Genomic DNA, 22,165 nt, shown 5'->3' with positions numbered 1-22,165 from the left:
GAGTAGAGAGACGCATCCAGAAACTACTCATGTGGTAAACTGCCTCCGAAATTTGATGTACATCAGCAAGGGGTCTGCTGCTGCTGCTAGCACTTTGCCAGTGGTGCAAATGACAGTACACATCCAAAGACAGGCTCGCAAATTAAACAGAGCTGAAAAACCCCAAGCAAACCGTTTTCAAAGTGACTTTCCCTCAGAAATCACCAAATCAGATTCAGCTGTTTTGTGACATGGACGGGAAAAGTGAATAAGAACCATAGCTAATGTCTTCAATTTATAGGCCTACTGCCTACATCTCCCAGTGTCCTTTTGGTCAAAAGTAACAATTTGTTTCAAATTCTTCTCAAAGATGATGCTGCCTTGAGTATTGCTACATGCTGTCCTGTTCAATTCTAGATGTCTTTCACATAGACATAGGAATAGGATTAAGAACTGTTCTTGGAGAAAATGTAGTGCTGGTCAGAAAGTAATGAGTCTCCTTAATCAGAATAAAAGCATTATACATTAACCTGTATGAAATGATTTGTAGGCCTAACTGAATGCTGTGTTTTAAACATGAATATTGCATGCAAAGCTTACATGGCAATATACACTTGACAATAAATTTTAATGTTAGCAAATTCTTGTTTCCTTAGCTCTTTCTCTTTTGTTAATAATGTTGACCTCTGCCATGGCCACAAGTATAACATTTCATGACACCAATGTCCTATGGTAACAAGTAAATTAATAGAGAGAATATTCGCACTCTGTTGTAATGTCTATTTAATCTGAGAGAAGAATTACCACAATGTTAGATTAATCTTTGCAAATGTTTCTTTATGAATAAGGTTTTGCTAGAGAGAAGAGAATGGAAATGATTTCATTTGAAAATTATACTGTGCTGACATAACTGTTCCTTTCCCAATAGCATCAACGGCTTCATTGCTGTTTAGAAATTAGTTAAATGTATTGTGTATTTAGAATGTTCTTTGTTAAAACTTGCCATATCGAAGGACGTGTGCCATTCATACAAAGACCTCAAATTCTTATTGGTGGAAACCAAAAATTAACTACACAACTTTTACAAAATGTTTCAATGTAAAACACCGATAAATGTGTGTTCCCAGGGAGAGGAGAGCAGACACAGATACAGTCCCATGCCGATAAAACACAGATCCAGACACTTAGAGAGATTATCCTCTCTTACAGAGGATTGCTCCTTGAGGGCTCTGACACTCTTGGATCCATTATATTTGTCGGAGCTTCTTGAATCTTTTTACTGGGAGATTCTACCAAAACTCTTAGGGAACTTATACGCTTTCACATCTGAGGTGAGAACTCTTTACGGTTTCTCTACTGTACTTTATTTTTCTGAATGTAGCTTTGAGTTTAGATATTAATGGGACAGCTGTATGCTTTGTCAGGTAATTTGCACTGATTGTGATATGCTAATAAAGATACTGATGATCTAAATGATTAATAAAAAAGAAAAAAACGTAAAATTGGACCCAACGCTCATTATTGACTTTTAAAGTAATAAAATAATTGAGAAAGCTTAATGTTTTGATTGCAACTTCTTCCTTACTTATCACAAAGGTTCACTGACTCAGGGTCAAGTAGTAAGCAGAGATGAATAATTATTAATTTTGCGTCTCCGCTCCCTCAAAAGCATAACAAAGAAGTGGAAAAAGGAGAATGAAAATCAAGTCTCACAGCTCTTCTCTGGCAATGTCTGTGTAAGAAGGAGGAAGGTAAGGAAAAGTGACAAGGATTTTTTCACCAGAACAATGGATACTATGTCAAGTACCCCACCAAAATTATAAGTTGATGGCAACCAGAGAGCTCTCCACAGACTTTAAGGCCGGTGACTTGAAAACCTGGCAAGCTTTACATCTACTAGCCGAGTGGGTCAACAGCAACTTGACCATACATGCTTTCAAACCTATCCTCTTCCTTGAGGTGACTCCTCAAACACTAAGCGTTGCTTCAGGTCTAAAACACTACAGCTGAACTAGAATATTAAAAATGTAATATAAGTAACTGACTGGGGTGCCTCATCTGTAACATTGTGAAACAAAACAGCATTTGATGGAAAAACAATTTTCTGCTTAACAATAGTTATAAAGTTTTTCTACTGGAAATTGTGAGAAAAACCTTGAAAACTAAAAGGATTCTGGTGTCTCAGTAAATATTACCAAGCTTTAACATACCACTGGTGCCAAATGGGCTTTTAAAAGTAAAAAATAAAAATAACTATTTAACCACAAGTTGGCAGAAGAACACAAGCATAAACATACTGAAGACCCATGTTGCAAACTCATTGTGATTGTGCACAGGAAACAGTAGAAATCTAAAAATGATTCGTCTCCTGCAAATGAAATGTGATTTTCATAGGACCAACTGATAAGCTGACATTGAACACAAAGTGACAACCCTGCGCAGCTCCATATAAAAGCAGGAGTGATTGTCTAACCATTAGAAAATTTAATTTCAACACAAAACATGTTCAATTGGCATGAATAAAGGAGGAAACTCTTATAGACAAAGTGGTTCCTAAAGCGAAAACCGGTAGCGGTTGCAGATCGGTAAATCCAGTTGGGTGTGAGTTTCAATAGGTTTATGCATTGAAACTGTAATGATCAACATGGTTTGTGAATTGTGGATTGTATTAAGAATCGTTTACTTACTGATGTTTTGGATTGGAAAGCTGATGCTTGGGCACTGTTGTCAAAGAAGATAAAGAGGTTATCAGACCAAGAAATATTCTTAGATCTTGGGATAGATAAATAGAGAAATACAGAGGTGATATGTGGTATTCTTGTCTGCCAAAGTATAAAGTGGAGGTCATGAGGCAACGTTGATTACACAACTGAGATAGGGGCAATAACAACTGTTGTGGTTGTACTCATATTGATCAGTGCTGGTGAAGCCTGAAAAACTCTTGATTGAAAAGTCGGAAGCAGTAAAAACCTTAAAAGTCTGGTTAAGTATTATATGATTTTTCTTTAGAAGAAGCAGACAAAGGGTGTTATTTTATGTTGCTAAGAATTATGGAATTGAAACTTAGCGTCCAAACAAAGAAACAAAAAAAGGGTGAACCGGTACAAAGAGTGAGTTTGTTTTATTATATTGTGTGGTGTTGGTATTGGCTGGTTGGTGTAAACGCTGCACTGAGATTGGTTGAGCTGTGTGAAAAGCTATGCAGTCATTGGTAGATTGGACTACTAGACCGCATTCTGATTGGGAAAACGGGCTCCTTAAATTCGAGGTATACGGAACAGATTCAAAACACTAAAACATTGTAAACTGATTACTGTTATTTGTTGAATTTAATTTAGCATTATTACATTTTTCAAAGCTATTAGAAGTCTAATGAGAGGTGATGTGACTACTGCAGTACGGAAAGGTGAAGAAGCACCTTTGAGGGTACAACAGCATATCGGAAGACGATTGAGGGAGGGGTACTTACATGTGTGTGGCTCCGTCAATGGTGCAAGATCATTGAGAAGGAGGGTCCACTGAGTTTCCCAAGCAAACTTTGTGAAATGAAGCCATCTCCAAGACTTACCCAGTTTAAAGCACTCAGTGCTTTGGAGAAAATGGCTCACAGTAAAAAAGAGATATCTCAAAGATTAACAAAGATATGAAAAATTATATAGATGCAGGATGGTATGAGCAACATCAAAGGTGCAGAACAAATATAGCACAAGGGACAAGATTATACCCTTCAATGACAAATGAGAAAGGTGAACAATCTGAGTAATGCAAGAAGCCTAAAAAGAAAAAGATTAAAGGGGGACAAAGAGATAAAAATAAAATCGGACACTGATATAGATTTGGGAGATTATATTCTGGACAAATTATTGGCAACATGTCCACCACCTTATGTGGGTCCTGTATCAAATGATGTAGCAATAGTAACTAATAATGTGACAGTAGCTACAGATCCTGTGACCCTAGTGCATATCAGATTGCTGGACCGATGCAAGTAACTCAAACAGTTATTGCACAACCAGTGTTAACGCAATCAACAATAGCACAGCCAACTATAACTCAGCTGACTATAGCACAGCTTGTTATGACACAGCCTGTTGCTGAACAAGTAAATCTGAGTGTCCCAGAACAAGTAGGATCAGCTCAAACTGTAATGCCTACAGATGTTACTGCTTCTGTACTAACGACTCCTGCCCACATTGACAAAATGATTACAACGCAGTCAGTACCTACATAGGCTGCTTGTGCCCCAAGTACAGTAGCTCAAGCATCTGTTGGAGGTGAACCAGTTCCAGGATATTTTCTGACTCCACAGAATTCACTGAATGTTGTGTGGACACCACCACAAGGGATACAAACGTTAGGGGAACTGAGGTGATTTAGTGTCACAGCACAACAAACCGAGGGACAGACGGGCTCATCAGAAGTTGGGGCTTTTCCTCCATGGTTTGAGGAAGATGTTAGGAAAAGTGCAAATTCAGAGGACACAGAAAGACCAAGTAATAGTATAGGTTCAGGGATTCAAAGACCAATGAATACTCCAAGATTAAAGATTGAATTAGAAGAAATAATTAGAGAATGCTTAGATCCCCATCATGTGAATCATTATCAAGAGAAAGAACTGATTTACTTGTGAAAAGAGATTATGAGAAAAGCTGTAGCCATACATGATAAATTGACTGAATTGACAAACAAATATGAAGTTGATCTTTCAAAAAGCATCCCATAGCAAAAACAGTTTTAGGGTACAACTGGATAAATAGTCAAGTGAAAACATGCTTTCTTCAGGAATGCGATTACACAATTGGTGAAATGTGTACGCAGATGATAAATTAGAAAATTAAAAGTCACATATAAAAAGAAAAAGAAACTAACAGAATCGGCTGAGGTAAAAAAGAAAGTCGCCTTCAGATCCCCCAGGAAATGAGGGAACTACTGCTTATCCATTAAGGGAATTACCGGGTGGAGAATATGTTCATGTACCTTGGAGTAGAGGAGACCTGGCATCATTTATGAACAATTTATCGAAATTGAGAGAGAACATAATGCATATTGTAAAGGTATATACAAGTTGAGAGTTTCATTAAGATCTTAAATATGTTGTGAGAGGATCTGAATACTTTCTTTGATGTTGTTCCAAATGATTTGCGGGCAAAGTGTAAGATTGCTGTTCAGTGGCCATATGCAGAGCCAGCAAAAGATCCTCATACTAATGCACCTTTACCTGTTGTGATGACTAAGTACAATGAGGTGATTACTTTTCTAAAAAGCAGAGTGCCTCCATAGGATCTGGATTATGTGAGGCTGAATCCAATTCAGCAGAAAGAAAAGAAGTCTGTCCATGCATATTAAGAGAGATTGTTGAAGTCATTCCAGCAGCATACTGGTCAAACACATCTTGAACCTACAGACATGGGATTCTTTATTTCACAGTTTGTGCTTGGTTTGAAGCCTGAAACCAGTCAACATATACAGCAGAATGTGATTTGTTGGCAGACAAAATCTTTAGATGAAGTCCCAAAATATGCAAACTATTGCAGGGATGAGCAAGTAATGGAACAGAGGAAGCTTAATGAAAAGGTTACATTAGCCCAGACAAGGTAGCCACAGAGAATTTTCAGAATCAGTCATTTGTGGTTAATGGTGGTGCAAAATAAAGTGCTGGTGTTCAAAGCGGCATGCAAAGAGACGGATTTCAAGTAGGAATGTAATGTTTTGAAGGAAGCATGGTTGTTTCACTGGGCAAAGATCAAGGAGCACCGAATGATCCAAGTACAGGTGTTGATGTTGCTATATTGAAGAAAATGACTCCTTGTCATCTTTTTACCAGGGTGGCCCATTGGAAGCGCAAATGTAGGACTAATCCAGACCGCGTAAATAATAATCAAATGCAAAGAGGAAACCAAATGCAGGATATGATTGCACAACAAATGTAGATACCAATGCAGAATGAAGCTCAAATAATGCCATTCCCACAAAGCGATCATGGGCAACCTGAAATTTAATCAAAATCAATTGCCCCGAGTAAACTGAAATACAATGCAAAATCAAAATGTAATTAAACAGTTTACTACGTTTAATGATGAGAGCTTGGACTCGGACACAATGCAATGATGGTGCCTGAGAGGGGAGGCAGATTGTATGCTTGGCAAAGTCTTAGAGGTAGACCAGAGAGGACCGCTTGTAGAAGGTGAAGAAGATGGCCATCAAGTGCAATTTTTGATCAATACTGGAGCTGTTCCACTGTAGGAACAGCGGATATCCAAGAGCTAACCCTCTCGGAAAAGAAGATCCAAACTGTAGGTGTTATTAATACACAGATTACAAATCCAATCTCAAAAGAATTTCCTGTAAAAACAGGCTCATTTGAAGACAGACATTCATCAGTTTGTTGTTTGTAATTCAGTCCTGTAAATCTTTTCCACAAGGGATTTGTTGTGCAAGTTAAATTACACAATCTACTGCACACCTTCTAGGGTTAGGTTCCAAACACACAATGAGATTAAATTAGCTCAGCAAGAGACAGTAAAGCTTACTCAAAGTTGACAGCACAAGACTTACCACCAGATTTAAAGGGAGCAGTGAATACAGAAGTATGGTATTTCAATGGAAAAGATATTGGACTAATCAAAGGAGTGGAACCAGTCAGAGCAAATGTTAAATCAAATACTATTTTTCTGAGACACCACCTTATCAAATGGCCCCTGAAGTAATAGCAGGAATAAAGGCAATAATTGGGGACATGATAAAAAATGGAACATAAAAGAAATAATAGGGAGTCCATGCAACTCACTGATTATGGGATTACAAAAGTCAAACGATAAATACAAGATTGTCCAAGATTTGAGAAAGGTTAATGACATTGTAATCCCAAGTTGTCCTGTGGTACTGAATTCCACTACCATATTTTACCAGATTCCATGAAAAGCAGAATGGTTTACTGTTATTGATCTCTGCAAAGTCTGCTTCACAATTCCGTTACATGAGAACAGTCAATATCTATTCTCCTTTGTGTATCAAGAGAAAGTATTGCTATGGTGTTGAGTCCCACAAGGCTATACTGAAAGTCCATTGTTAGTCAACCAGATCTTAAAGAATAAGTGAGAAAAACGAATAATGCCCTGTAATTCAGTCTTTGTTCAGTATACTGATGATCTACTAGTGGCACCAGAGACAAGAGTGTTGCAAACAAGACACCATTGCCTTGTTAAATCACCTGGCTGATAATGGACAAAGTATCCCCAAGCAAGTTGCAATACTTTCAAAGAGAAGTCCAATATTTGGGACATAGGACTCAGAAAGGAACAAGAAAAGCGTCACAAGAAAGAGGGGAAGCCATTTTGCGAATGGGTCCCCCAAAGACACAAAGAAAAGTCAGGATGTTTTTGTGAATGATTGCCTACTGTAGACAGTGGATATCCAGCTTTTCCTTGGTGGCAAAGCCTTTACTGAGTTTGAAGGACAGAGGTATGCCTGATCAGATTCCATGTGACAACAAATGCATGAAAGCATACCTAGAGCTGAGAGAAAGTCTCTGTCCTGCCCCAGCACTGAGAATGCCCTATTATTCCAAGAACTTTATGCTATTTTGCAGTGAGAGGGAGGGCTGCTCTCTCTAAGCGCTTACACAGATGCATGGTGATGTGAAAAAGCTAGTGGCATTTTTTTGACACTCTTGATCCTGTAACTGAGGCACTGTCTGGCTGTCTTAAAGCGGTAACAGCTGTCCGTGCCAGTCTTGAGGGATGTGAAAACAGTGATGGGACATCCTTTAACTGTTATGGTCCCTCATTCGGTTGAGGTCTTGCTTACCAGAACCAAAACCCAGTACATGACCAACTAACTCTGGCTGACTAAATATGAGCAGCAGATTCTTACTTCTAATAATATAATGAAGTGCAGTCAAGTTTTGAACCATAGTACACTGCTTCCCCTGAATGAAAATGATGTATCTCATGAATTTGAACATGACTGTCTTGATGTCACGGATTTATGCACCAAACCAAGACCCGGCATAAAAGAGGAACCATTAATAGGTGCTGATTATGCTCTTTTTATGGATGGCTCACATTTACGAACAAATGAAGGTTCCTTGAGAGCACCATACACTGTCTGTACCATCCAAGAAATAACCAAAGCTTCATGGAGTTTCCTCAGCACAAGTTGCAGAACTTAATTGCTCTTAACAAGAGCGTGCAGTTTAACACCCCAAATGCTTGTGACTATATTTACAGATAATCAGTATGGCTTAGGTGTGGTCCATGATTTTGGCCACTTGTGGTCACAAAGGGGTTTCATGACTTTACCATGAACCCCTATAAGAAATGGGGAACAAGTTAGGCAATTGTTAGAAGCTTTACAACTTCCAACAGAAATTGCTGTTAATGTGCAGCGCACAGGAGCAACGATAGCTATGGCACAATTGGCAACAGATATTCAGATGAAGTGGCATGCCATTGTGCGATTGTGGCATATACATTTAGTGGAACATTGACAGATGGATCTCACTGTCTTTTCTATGCCGATGAAAATAGCCGACACCTAGGAAGAGTTTAAATCCATTCAAGAAATTATGTCTGAAGCGAAGTAACAGTTGGACTAGAGCAGAACGTGAAAATGATGCAAGACTAGTGTTACCAGACACACTACTGTCCCCAATGACAGGACATTTCCATGGATCTACACATCAAGGAAGGGATGCTATGGTCAGATCATTCAATCATAATTAGTTTAATCTCAGATTTAGAGGACCTACAGAAGAATTGTGTCACTGATGTGTAACATGTCAACACATGAATGTAAGAAAACAGACCAGTTACAATGAGCCGCGTAGGGAGATCAGGTGGTCCTGTCCACAGGATGCAGATGGACTTTATCGAGATGCCTGTTTGTAATGGGCTAAGACATGTCCTAGTTATGATACATTTTCTCTGGACTGGTTGGAAGCCTGCCAAACAGTGTGTATTGACAGTCTCACTAGCCAAGCTGCTGTTGAGGAAGTTGGTTCCAAGGTACAGTATACTGTTTTTTCTGGAGTCAGATCTCAGCACTCAAACAGTGAGCTCATTAAAATGTTGTGTACAGCATTACAAGTTGAACAGAAGCTACACTGCAGTCATATACCCGACGCTTCCGGAATCGCTGAGCAGATCAATGGCATTACTAAATCAAGATTAACAAAGATTTGTGAATCCACTACATTGAAATGGCCTGCTGCATTACATAATGTTAAGAGTCTGTGAAGCACATCTGATTGAAAGGCTGGTTTATCACCCCATGAAATACTTATGAGGGGAGCAATGAGTTTCCCTGCTGCCCCTGCAAATGCAGTTGTAAACATAATAGAAGACATGGTACTCAATTACTGCAAAGGATTGGCTAAGGGGGTATGTTCTCTCAACAGGTTGAGGCTGTCACGACAAGTCTGCATCAAGAGAAATACCATGATCTCAGTCCAGGCGTCTGGGTCCTTATCAAGAAGCATATGAGAAAGTCCTATCTGGAGCCATGGTGGAAAGGCCCCTACCATGTAATTCTGATCACGAATACAGTCATAAAATGTGTATATGCTTCTCATACCCAGAGAACAAGAGATCTATATGATGAAATAGTGTTCTATGAGCCACAACCAAGAACACTTGTGAATGTACCACTGCAAGTTGAACAAACTCAAATACAGAAGACAAAATGTGCGATCAGAGCCAGCAAGAAGAAAGGGGTGTAGATCTGAGGCAGGTGAAGAAGTCCAATTATTGGATCTCTAACAGAGTGGCACTGGCGCTCTTGATATAGAAAGTTGAGAAAAAGAAAAACTCAAGCTGAAGTGGCACCTGAAATACCTGAACTACAAGATGATCCAGGAGAAGGAACACGGTCTGGGTCAAGAACAATTAAAGACGCCTACAATGCTATATGGCCAAAGACGTACAGTAGAAAGAAGTTGAAATCAAGTGCATCTGTTGGATTCATACCAACAACAACTGTAAAAGAAGCAGAATCAAGTGGTGTAAGTGATACAGAAGGAGAACAGACACTCCGAAGATCCAAAAAAGCTAGAGCACCTTGTTGAAGATATTCAGCACCTGAATGGACATAGGTGAGCCAAGTGCTAAACATACACATTTCAGATTTGCTAGATTGGAATAAAGAGCTACCTGAACCACCATGAACTCTTTTCTGCAGACTAGTAGTCGAGATAGATATCCAGTGACGCTACGTTTAGACAGTATTGAAGAATTCATTACATGAACTATGTTGAAAGGAAACTGTAAATTGCCAAAAGAGTACCCAGGCCCGAGGCAGCAGAAGAAAAGTAGGGATAACATTTTAGAAGAACACGGAGTAGGTATAAGGAAGACTATATAAAGATTGCTGTAAATAAAACTACATAAAAGAAGTAGACAAGCTAAAGACATTAACTTTGTTGCGTAATATACATTGCTTTATATGCTCTGACTTTAGACAAACCTGTGTACCCCAACCAGAAATAGATGCAGGATTGTCATAGGGGTGATATTTACATTAATAATGTTATTAGCAGTTGCATATTGCTAGTAATACATTTTACACCAGAAACTGAGAAATGTATAGCTACATTGACTAACACCACATTTAGGCCAGTTACTAATGAAGATGAATTAAAAGTTTATTTTGTAAATATCTATGAAGGAGGTTTAAGTCAGCAAATGTCTATTCTAGATTAGTGCAAGAATATATGAAAGCTGGTGATGCAAAGAATTGTTACACATGCCTTCTTCAGCAGACAAACAAATAGCTTATCACCACATTCCTCTTTCTTATGCAGTATATTGCTTAGCTTAGTATACAGACATTTTAAATATTATATCCCCAATGCTGACATGGGTCTTTCGAAAGTTCCACAAATGAAAAGCACAAGTTTGCATCCATAGGCAACAGAAATGGAGACAGCAAGGCATTACTTTAAACTATTACTTCCTGTTAACACTGTTAAGGCTCATGAAAATAATATAACATGCTTAATGATTCCACTAGAAAAAGCTTTTATTTTAATGTTAGAAGAGAGAAATGCACAACTTGCAAGAAAAAGGGAAGATGTCCTGAAAAACGTATGGAGAAGATGAGCTCAGAAAGAAAATGTCTGTTCCAAGGTTAAAATTAGGTAAGAGACACAAAGGGAAAGTATGCATGTTCAAGAGAAGAATTCATGGGGGAAAGACACCAGTAGGGAATAATGACTGAATATGTTTTTGAATTGTCAGGAGGAGCATGGCAAATTTTGTAACCGGATGATCCAACTATACCTGGAGTACATTTCATTTGTGGAGAGAATGCTTTTTTTCAGACTAGCGTCTGATTGGGAGGGAATTTGTTACTTAGGTTTGCCTCTTCCTAAAATGTATCATATACAGAGCTTAGATGCATTAACAATGGCATCTGCACATAGATATTCATGCAGGGTAAATGAGAGAACACAATTAGTGGGAGACATATTTGGAGCTAGTATACCAGCAGTAGGAGTAATAATAAATGATTATAAAATTAGAAAGCTTTCAACAATAGTAGAAAAGGTAGCAACCAATAACTCTAGAGATTTATTAGTAGAGAACACAGACTTAGTAGTGATTAGATTAATAATACTTCAAAACTGTTATGCTTCAGACATTTTACTCGCAGAACAGCACACACATGCCCGATGACAGTAAAAAGATTATAGATTATGCAAAGAATATTTCAACTTGGAACTTGATTCAGAACCATTAGAAACCAAAAGCAAAGTACAAGGCTTTACTAAAGGAATTTATGAAATAGGTAATTGGATAAGAGCAGCAGGAGGAGAAATCCTCAAAGCTATCTTAGTTCCTGTACTAATAATAGTTAGCTCTTTCTTCTCTCCCTTAACAGTTTACAAAACAAAATGCTATTAAAATAGAGAGATGAATAAAAGACTGAAGAGAGATCTAGAACTTAATGCGCGTGTTAATAAATAATATAAAAGATTGAAAGAAAGAATATCTTAAAAGAAAAATGAGAGATTCAGCGGAAGAGGAGAGTGAACTCTGAATACATCCGTGAATTACATTTTTTATGGTGGTTTCAACCTGTCAGTTTGGGGAACTGATAAACAGCCTTGAAAAGAATAAAGGCATTATACATTAACTTGTACGAAAGGATTGGTAGGCCTAACTGAACGCTGTGTTTTAAATGTGAATTTTACATTCAAAGTTTACACAACATTATGCACGTGACAGGAAACATTGGAAATTCTTGTTTCCTTAGCTCTTTCTCTTGTATTAATTTTGACCTATGCCACGGCCACAAGCATAACATTTCAAGACGCAAATGTCCTACAGTAACAAGTGAATGAATAGTGAGGATATTAGTGCTTTGTTCCATGGCCATTTAACCCGAGAGAAGAATTACTGCAATGTTAGATTCATTTTCAAAAATGCTTCCTTATGATTAAGGTTTTGCTAGAGAGATGTGTTAGAATGGAAATTATTTCATTTGAAAAATATACTGTTTTCACATAACTGTTCTTTGTCCCATAGGCGCGAACTGGTGGGAAAAACATCAAGGGTTTCATTGCTGTATAGAAATTAGTTTAATGTATTGTCTATTTCGAATTTTCCTTGTTAAGACTTGCCATCTTGACGGAAGCTGTCCCATATTGGTGGAAACCGAAGATTATCTACACAACTTTTACAAAATGTTTTCATCTAAAACACCAATAAATGTGAGTTCGCAGGGAGAGGAGAGCAGACACAGATACAGCCCATTAGATGAAGATCTAGACTCTTGGAGAGATTTTCCACTCTTAGACGATTGCTCCTTGAGGGCTCTCTGACTGACACTTTTTGATTCACTGTATTTGTCAAAACCTCCTGAATGTTTTACTGAGATTTTCTACCGAAACTCTTAGGGAACGTATATGCTTTCACATCTGAGGCGAGAACTCTTTATGCTTTCTCTACTAAACTTTTTTTCTGAAACAAGCTTAGAATAGGGGTTAAGTATTTATGGGACATGCTATATGATTTGTTCTGTAATTCGCATTGACTGTTATTTGTTAATAAAGATATTAATTAACTAACTGAATAATACAAACACTCTTAAAATAGAGTCTCATTATTGACTTTATAAATTAAATGTAATAGAAGAATTTAGAAATCTTAATGTTTTGTTTGCAGCTTCTTCCTTATCACCAAGGTCACTGCCTAAGGGCCCAGTAGTAAGCGGAAATTAATAAATGTGTCTCTGCCCCCCCCCCCCCCAAGGCATAACAAAGAAGTGGAAAAAGAAGAAAGAAAATCAAGTCTCTGGCAACATCTGTGTAAGACGGAGGACGGAGCAGAAAAGTGAGAAGGATCCTTGCAGCGGAATATTCGATAATTTTTCAAGAAGCCCCATCGAAATTAAAATTTGATGCCAACCAGGGATCTCTCCACTATCATGAATTTCTGTGTCTTGAATACCTGGCAAGCTTTACTTACACTAGCTGAGAAGGTCAAAAGCAGCAGGAACATATATTCTCAAGTCTATCCCCTTCCTTGCTGTAACTACACAAAACCTAAGCGTTCTTCTATGTGCAGAAAGCTAGCCTGAGCCAGAACATTACAAAAAATAATATAAGTAACTGACTGGTCTCTCTCTTCTGTAACGCTGCGAAACAAAACAGCATGCATTTAATGGAAAACATTTTTGCTCAACAATACTTATAAAGTTATTCTACTGGAAATTGCGAGAAAAAGCTACAAAAACTAGAAGCAATCTGGTGTCCCAGTAGATGTTTTGCCAAGCTTTCTACAAACCACTGGTGTTATACAGGCGATTTTAAATACAAATTCAAAACTACTCGTATTTAACCACACGGTGGCAGAAGAACACAAGCATCGACCTATTGAAGACCCACGCTGCAAAATCAGTGCGCTTGAACACAAGAAAAAGTAAAATTCTAAAAATGACTCGCCTCCTGCAAATGAAATAAATGTGAATTTCACAGAACACAACTGATAAGCTGACACTGAACACAAAGAGACAATCCTGCGCAGCTTCAGATAAAGCAGGTGTTATTGTCTAACGATTAGAAAATTACATTTCAACACAATTTATTTTAACTGCCAAGAATAAATGAGGAAACCTATAAAGGCGCAGCGGTCTTTTATCTTTAGGTGTAGACGCCGGGAACAAAATAATAATAATAATTCTACGCCTGATTTACACTTAAGAGGAAAAATGCTTTTGCCCCTTCATTTCCCCCTCAAAAGAGAAAAAACACACTAGAGAAAAAAAAACCTGCCTGAACACTAACACTGAAAGCAAAATAATGGAACTCCACACCCTCAAACCCTAAATAATAACAATAAACATTTTTAAAAAAAAATCTCCATCAGAAACGCGAGCTGTCAAGCTCGAGTTTGCGCAAATATTTGGGTGAAGAAATGTCTGCGATTACAAGGAAATAAACAGGAAACGCAACTAAAGGCATAAGGAGGAGTTTGGTAAAAAGGGAGACATGGAAGTCACAATCCCAAGTAATGCACATGACCTTATTTTACAAGAAGCTCTGCAACAGTAAATATGTCTGGATGCTTTGAGGTCAAAGATAAACTATTATGGATACGTCCTGAGTAGTTAGATGGAGATACCACAACTAAGGAGTACCATTCAACCTCGACATTTCCCCAACACCGTCAAAAGTTCAATTTCCAAGTTATTTTTCTCCATTAAGGACTTGATACCCAAAGTGTACGAACATAATTCAGTGGGACTAAGCACTTGTATGACATTTGTCGCTCTCATTATCTTCTCCGTGGTTGTACCGATTTTTATAACTTATGCACCAATATCTACCTCCCCTAGCATCAATGTCCAAAAATGCCTGTTTATTTTTTGCAGAGTCCTTTAGTTAGGCTTAGTGACGCTGAGATAAATGTTTAGCCAGGATATTTGAATTTGTGCAAAGATAAACACAAAACAAATTTCTGATGTAAGTATAACAGGTAAAGTTTACATAACCCACTGGTTAGGTCACCAGAGGTGTTTACATTGACTAAGGGGCCATAGAAGCACTCCTATACAATAGGAAGTCTGATCACTGGAAAATGAAAGAGTTAGTTGGGATCCTGCATATCTCGTGTGCATGTTAGGAAGAGGAAATTAGACACCACTCAGATCCAATTGATGAGCAAGTTAGGTACCTTGTGTAACACTTTTTCTGGGAGACTATGTAGCGTTCAACTGTATCCAGGAACTTTTCCTTAGGTCCTCTGTGTGCCAGTAGACGGTGCCATGTTGCTCCAGACTGATGCCGTTCTGCTCTGGAAATGACGTGCAGGTTCAATATAGGTCCCACTCTTGCATGCTGATATCAATGGCTTCCTAGACTGTCTGCGCCTCCGGAAGTGGAGGCCCAGAAGCAATTTGATTGACCACTGAGCAGATTCCCAGACTTGGGATCTTATTAATAGGTAGAGTCTCAACATAGAAAGGGGAGGTAGGGAGGGAAGAATTTGTGGCTAGATAGGAGTCTACCAGGAAGACAGCTACCAAAGGTAAGTAACATGTTCTTCTGACAGAAACTTCTATCAGCAGATTACTCACCTTCTGAATAGATATCAAAGCAGTACCAAAGGGAGGTGAGCTGTTAATGGGCTCAAACTAGAAAGTCGTGCAGGACAGAGCGTGTAAAATGCCCTTCTTGGCTGTCCAGACAATAGTGCTATGTGAATGTATGGCAGAATGGCCATGCAGCTGCCCGGCAGATGTCTAGGACAGGGACTCCGTGTGCTAACAAATAAGTAGTAGCTTTGGCCCTGGTAGAAGAGCATGCAGTCCTTGTGGAGGTTGGTTTATAGCCAATGCATAGCAGATCGTTATGCAGTACACAATCCAGCAGGAGATGGTTCTCTTCTGCACCGCCTTGCTTTTTTGTTGTTGCTCCTGAGAACCCGACAAAGAGCTAGTTGTCAACCCGATGTTGTTTAGTACTATCAATGAAGAAGCTCAGCTCTCTCTTGGGATCCAAGCAAAGGATTCTTTCCTCCTTCTATGAAGTGAGGCGAAGCACAGAACACCATTAGGGTGATGGTTTCACCGACGTGGAACGGTGTCACAACGTTTGGCAGGAAGGATGCTCAAGAGCACAGTTTGTCTGGGAAAAATGTAGCTTATGGTAGATTGACACAAAGAGACTGAAGCTCACTCACTCGCTGTACTGAGATGATGGCGATGAGGAACACAGTCTTAATAGTAACGAGCTGTAGAGAACAGATTTGAAGTGGCTCGAGCGGGCACAAGGTACGTCAGGAACAGATTAAGATCCCATTGGGGCTTGTCACAGGTAGGAGGAGGAGGAAACGTTTGTTGAAGTTCTTTCAGAAATCACATCACAACTGGTGACATGTAGAGTGAGGGCTGATCTCACAACTGTAAAAAGGCTGCTAGGTAACCTTTAACTGTGCCCAAAGCAAGGCCTTGCCAAACAAAAGAAACAACAAATAATAGACAATTAGATAACTTGACTTGGAGTGGGTCAATCTGGCGCATCCTACAACAAGCCATGAATGTTTACGCAAAGGGATGTACAGTTTTCATCGAGGGACGCCTGGGTCCCAGGATGCCATCAACCACCTCAGAGGTAGGTACTCAGCTGCCGCCGCTCAATCTTCACACACAAATATGAAGAGTACAAAGGATCAGGTGCAGAACCCTGCCCTGCTGCTGTGACAGAAGGTCTTCCTGGAGGGGCTGCCTAATTGGATAGCATGCTCAAGCCCAGGAGTTCTAGACATTATACTCTGTGCCGAATCCAGAGAAACTAGTATGACTTGGACCCAGTCAGTGCTGATCTTCCTGAGAACTCTGGCAGGAGGTGTATTGGAGGAAAGGCATACACGAGTTCAAAGTTCCACTGAAGACTAAACAAGTCTCCAAGCGACAGACATCTTGGAAACCATCTTGAAAAATCCAATGTTCAGAATTGCTGATACTGCGCATTCTCAGCGGCAGCAAAGAGATCCAGTTAAGGTCCTTCCCAGTCACGAAGAGACTCTGCACCACCTCCAGGTGTAACTTGCACTCATGATCCGCTAGGCAACGATGACTGAGCTCATCCGCCCTAGCATTTAATGAACCTGTCAGGTGGTTCACCATGAGGAAAGTTCCTTGATGGTCCAGCCATTTCTAAGATGCATGGTCTCCTGTCACATGACACTCGCACTGTTAGTTGCAGTACCATATGGTGGTGATGTTGTCCGTTAGCACCTGTACTTGCCTCTCCTTGATGGACAGCAGGAAGGCTTTCAGTGCTAAATAAATGGCCCTCAGCTCCATAAGGCTGATATGGAGCTCAGACTCCGCCAGAGACTAAAGACCTCTGATCTCTACCTCTCCCAGGTGGTAGGCCCAACCCAGAAGTAACACATTCGTCTCCACTGCCCGCTCTGAATGAGGAAGGGACAGGGGTTTTCCGCTCACCCAATTGCGATCATTAGTCACTACTGCAGATCTTTCACAGTCTTCTCTGAAATCTGAATGTGGTCTGTGAGATCCCTTGGTGTTGGGCTGACTAGGACTTCAGATCCCCTCTACAGAGCAGACATATACTACTTGGCCTTCTCGACTAGCAGGATGCGGGAGGTCACCAGTCCCGGCGTATTGGAGTCTACTTACTGAAATTCAGGTCTGAGGCTGAAAGATTGGGCTCATGGCCTGAGTGTCCTGGACACACTTTCCCGGGAGAAAAGGCAAAAAACGAAGAGTTCAGAATGGCTCACATAAAGGGAATCATCTGATAATGAGTCATGTGTGACTTCGCCATGTTTAAATTCAACCCTAAAGATGACAGGAGGTTTGCTATAGTCTGGGGGTGGCTGACTGCCTGGGGCGAGCCTACCTTCAACAGCTAGTCATTGAGGTAAGGGAAGACTGGTCCCCCTCATGACCTCCGAAGGTGTGCTGCCACCCCCGCCATCACTTTTGCGAACACCTGTGGGGCCATGGTGAGACCAAAGAGGAGCACAGGAAACTTAAAACGTCCTCTTCTACCATTAACAAAAGTTGTGCTGATGAGTTGGCAAGACCAGAATAGTGAAATAGACATCCTGTACGTCCAACATCACCATCCAGTCTCCAGAGTCAAGAGCAGACAAGACCTTGGCCACGCTGAGCATTTTCCATTTCTCCTTCCAGAAGAAGGCACTGAGGGTGCAGATCAAGATTAGACTGAAGACCTCTGTCCTCCTTTGGCACCAGAGAGCAGCGGAAACAATCATGTCTTACTTCAGCATTACCATCTCAACAGCCCCTTTGGCCAAAAGGATACACCCCCTGCCGCAAAACAGAGATTGTCCTCCATCAGTTGCTTTGTAGGCAACAGAAGATGCAGCGTTGAAGAAAGGAAGGGTAATGAATAACCTTTGCAGAAAATCTGCACGTCTCACATGTCCAACATGATCGCTTGTCAACCCAGAAAGTCTCGATGAATTCTGCCTCCAACTGGCTGGCTGTGGTCAAGTATGGGTACCCTAAAGAGATTTGGAGGGAAGGTTTTTGTGATGGGGGACTGAGTGGCACACTGACCTTGGCCGCAGGGATTGTGGCCACCTCGATCTCTCCCGCAAAACTGCTGGGGTTCCATGCTAGGGTGAGACAGGCTTGCAACAAGGGATGCCTTTTCCAAAGCACAATGGAATCATTGAAACGAGGAAGAGGCTTGTCAGAGGCCCAGTGACCAAGCGGTAGCCCTCACTCCTTGAAACTTTCAAGGCCAGAGTCAGCTTGCCCCCAAAGAGCGGAGTCTCAAAGATCATGTCCATCAGAGAGGACTGTTTGTTGCCTGGGAACCCAGTGAATCTTAGTCACAAACCACGACAAACATCAAGGCTACTAGGTCGGTGATGTTCAAGCCACAACAAATTGTGAACTTGGTTGCATCATGACCTTCTTGAATTGTCTGCGAAAGGATGGGGCGAAAGTCTTCCTGTACACCAGGGAGGACTTGTGCCAATGAGACCCAGAGGACATGAGTGTAACAGGTCAACAAACAGGAGGCGTTGATTGATCAAGGGACCTAACTGGCAGAAGAGAAAAGGCGCTTCCCAAATGTCTTAACTTGATCTGATTCCCTGTCAGGCGGAGCTGCATCACAAGGCTGTCTGAAGAATGGTGCTCGGACAAGAAGGCCAGGTGAACTGCTAACGGGGGGGATGGGAGAAGGCAGTATAAAGGATTGCCCTAGCCCCATGGAGGGTATCTGTCAGGGCTTCATTGAAAGGGAGGAGGGGCTCATAGGTACTCTGGTCTGGGCAGAGGACCTCAGCCAATACTGTTGTTTTTACCTCCACGATTGGGACCGGCAGGGGATGGTCTTCAGTCGCCCTGTGCATAGCCATAACATAGGATGCAGATTCTTCTGTGGCTGGCTGGCAAGAACGAAAAAGGTTGCCTTTTTGGAGGTATCAAGTTCACTACCCTCCTGGAAGCCCTCCTATGCACTGTCCTTGGCATAGGGCTGAGTGAACTCATCACACTGGTCATAGGTGTGATCAAAATCAGGCCCATAAAGGGAATGCATAGAATGCTGCCTGCCTTTAAGTAATGTAAGTGGAGAAATTAGTGCCTGTCAGATTCTGGTCTGATATCGGTTGAAGTCGGACCTGCACTGACTCAGTGTCGGAGAGGACAATTCGGCTGCTTCTTCAGGAGGTGTAGATAAATCTGGGCTTGGTGTGGTTTTGGGCTCCAGGGGCAACGTCTGAACTGGAGCACAGGGCAGTAGTGGCTCAGGTTGTCCAGTTGGCTCTGGGGGATCCCACCAGCAGTAATCCAGGTGGAAAGCATCTGGGTCTGTGAAGCCCACATGCATTTAAACATATAGGTATTAATTAAACAGCTGGCCTTTTTTCAATTTGCTCAAGACTGCTTTAATCTCTTAAGCCTAGGAAGCAAAGGCTTTTAAATTCCCCTGAGGGAAGCACTTTTATGTTAGTACCAAAGGACTTGGAGCGCAATAAAGACCACCTTCTAGCGTTGCTTCAACAACCCTGGGAATGAGAGCAGGACTGAGATCAAGACTTTGAACTTGGAGTGGTCCCAACTCGGTAGCTTCTTGTTCTTGGCAAGAAAGTATCACCTCCGGCTCCCTGATGGCCTTCAGGTTTGACACAGTCTCTGCAGATCTTGGAGTTGTGGCCCGACTCCAGACATCAGAGGCAAACCTAGTGGGGATAGGTCACAGATACCCACTTGAGACAGGCCTTACACAGTTTAAAACCTGTTTTAGGTGGTGATATCCCTTGCACACTGGATGAATTTTCAAAGAAAAATCGTAAAGAAAGTGTCTCTAAGAGAAGCTATGATACACATCTGGTGCCATGAAAAGAAAGGAATCGATGTCAGCAAGCGGGAGGGGGGTTGCGCGCCTATATATGACTTCTTTCCAGAGTGGAACAGCGTCAGTGAGAAGCCACATGGTGTCCCCTTCCAGCATGCAGAGGTACAATGTAAAAAAAATTCTGGATCCAGTCTGACACCTGTGGAGTATTTAAAAGGTGTGGAACTTGCCACTAGAACGCTCTATTTGAAAAGGATCAATTGATTATTTGGGATGTCGTAACCTGTGGTTCGAGGAACATTGGGGGTCTACAAGGCCTAATTAGCGGTCCACGACTGAGTTACAAAATTGAATATAAATTAAAATTATTACATTATTAAAATTAATAAAGTATATATGAAGAAGCAACATTGAAGATGTGAAAAATGTTCTATATATGATTATGAATAAACAAAATATTGAAATATTTTAGTATTTTTGGTGTATACTTGGTTTTATATTTGTGTGTGTATTGTTTTCAAGTAGTAAATCGTAAAAATGCTTAGGCTGGGGTCCCCAGCTTCCAATATTGACTCAGCAAGGGGTCTCCGGATTACAATAATGATTCAGAAGGGGTCCACAGAAGACAAAAAGTTAAGTGCCACTGCCATACACAGTTTAGCATGAATGGTACGGTAGACACTGTCCATTGAGTAATAAAGAAAATGTAGTTTTGGGTTTTGGTATCTTTGAATGAAGAAAACTAATTTGAGGGAGCAAACAGCTCTGAGTAAGGTGGTGATGCTGATGGAGTGTTGCTTGATGGGAGATACCAACAATTAGATCAGAGTTCATTGAAAGCAACTACCTCTCCATTCATGTAGATGAAGGTAGGCAGACAGGAATAACGACCTTGAGATATATATATATATATATATATATATATATATCATGAGAAATCCAATTCCTTATGAGGACACTCGCGCCTTTTTGTCCGTTAAGCGTGACCATTTTGTGTGTATTCGCTTCTGTCCTCTTCAAAGTTTGTCACCAACATTGTAAAAGGCTCTTACCAAGGTTTGCTCTATGGTTTCTTGAAGGAGACAAAATGGAAATCTTGTCACTTGTTAATCCGAAACATAAGCAAACCTTTTCGCACATATGATGGCACGATTCTCAAATACCAGAATATATTTACTGCTCCTTAGGGTTGAAAGGGAAGAAACCACTAGTTTGTCTGAGGACAAGTTATCTTGTGTGCAGTCTCTGTTAAAGGAGTTTTGTTTATATTGCAGCCGGCATGAAACTATGAAGCCAGCTTCCTTCCTTAATGAACAAGATCAAAACCCTAAAAGAAGCAAGGCATGAAAATCATTTAAAAGGAGACACAATCAATAGTCACATTTTTAGATGCATTACCTTTGAGATAACCTTCACACGACAAAAGATCAAAACGCATGACAACAGGGTGTTGCATTTGTTGTTAACTCTGGTTCAGAACTATACTGCTTTCATGAAGTGTGTCTCACGAAATGCCAATGATTGAGGAGCTACAATTTTCCAACTAACAACCATTGGCAAGGTCTACCTATTTAGCACTAATATGTACGATAATGTCTGTTACACTGGCTTTACTATTAAAGTTTACTTTCCGTGCGAGAGATTAAAACAAAAACAATATTTGTCCTTATAGTTGGTATTTTTAAGCTATGTGTCTGTGACATCCTTTCTCTTTCATTTATTCTTGGCACCCGAAACCCCCACTCCTCATCAGGAGGTGTGGTCGTTCACTGTCTCTGGCGAGAGGCGCTTACCCAGTAAACCAAACAGGACCACTCTTACTGGTTTTCCTCGCCCTTTTGACTATGAGAATGAAGATATGGGACAGATGATCACATG

General features: G+C 40.5%; 1 protein-coding gene across 32 annotated transcripts in view; it reads right to left on the bottom strand.

Annotated features, from left to right (window-relative positions):
* The window catches only part of MBNL2 (muscleblind like splicing regulator 2), a 563,412-nt gene that overhangs the window by 34,823 nt on the left and 506,424 nt on the right, over positions 1-22,165 (bottom strand). The window lies entirely within an intron of this gene.

This window comes from Pleurodeles waltl, chromosome 8, assembly GCF_031143425.1.
Source record: "Pleurodeles waltl isolate 20211129_DDA chromosome 8, aPleWal1.hap1.20221129, whole genome shotgun sequence".
Classification (NCBI taxonomy): Eukaryota; Metazoa; Chordata; class Amphibia; order Caudata; family Salamandridae; genus Pleurodeles; species Pleurodeles waltl.
The sequence above is the reverse complement of the archived record's forward strand: the minus strand, read 5'-3'. Positions and strand labels throughout refer to the sequence as shown.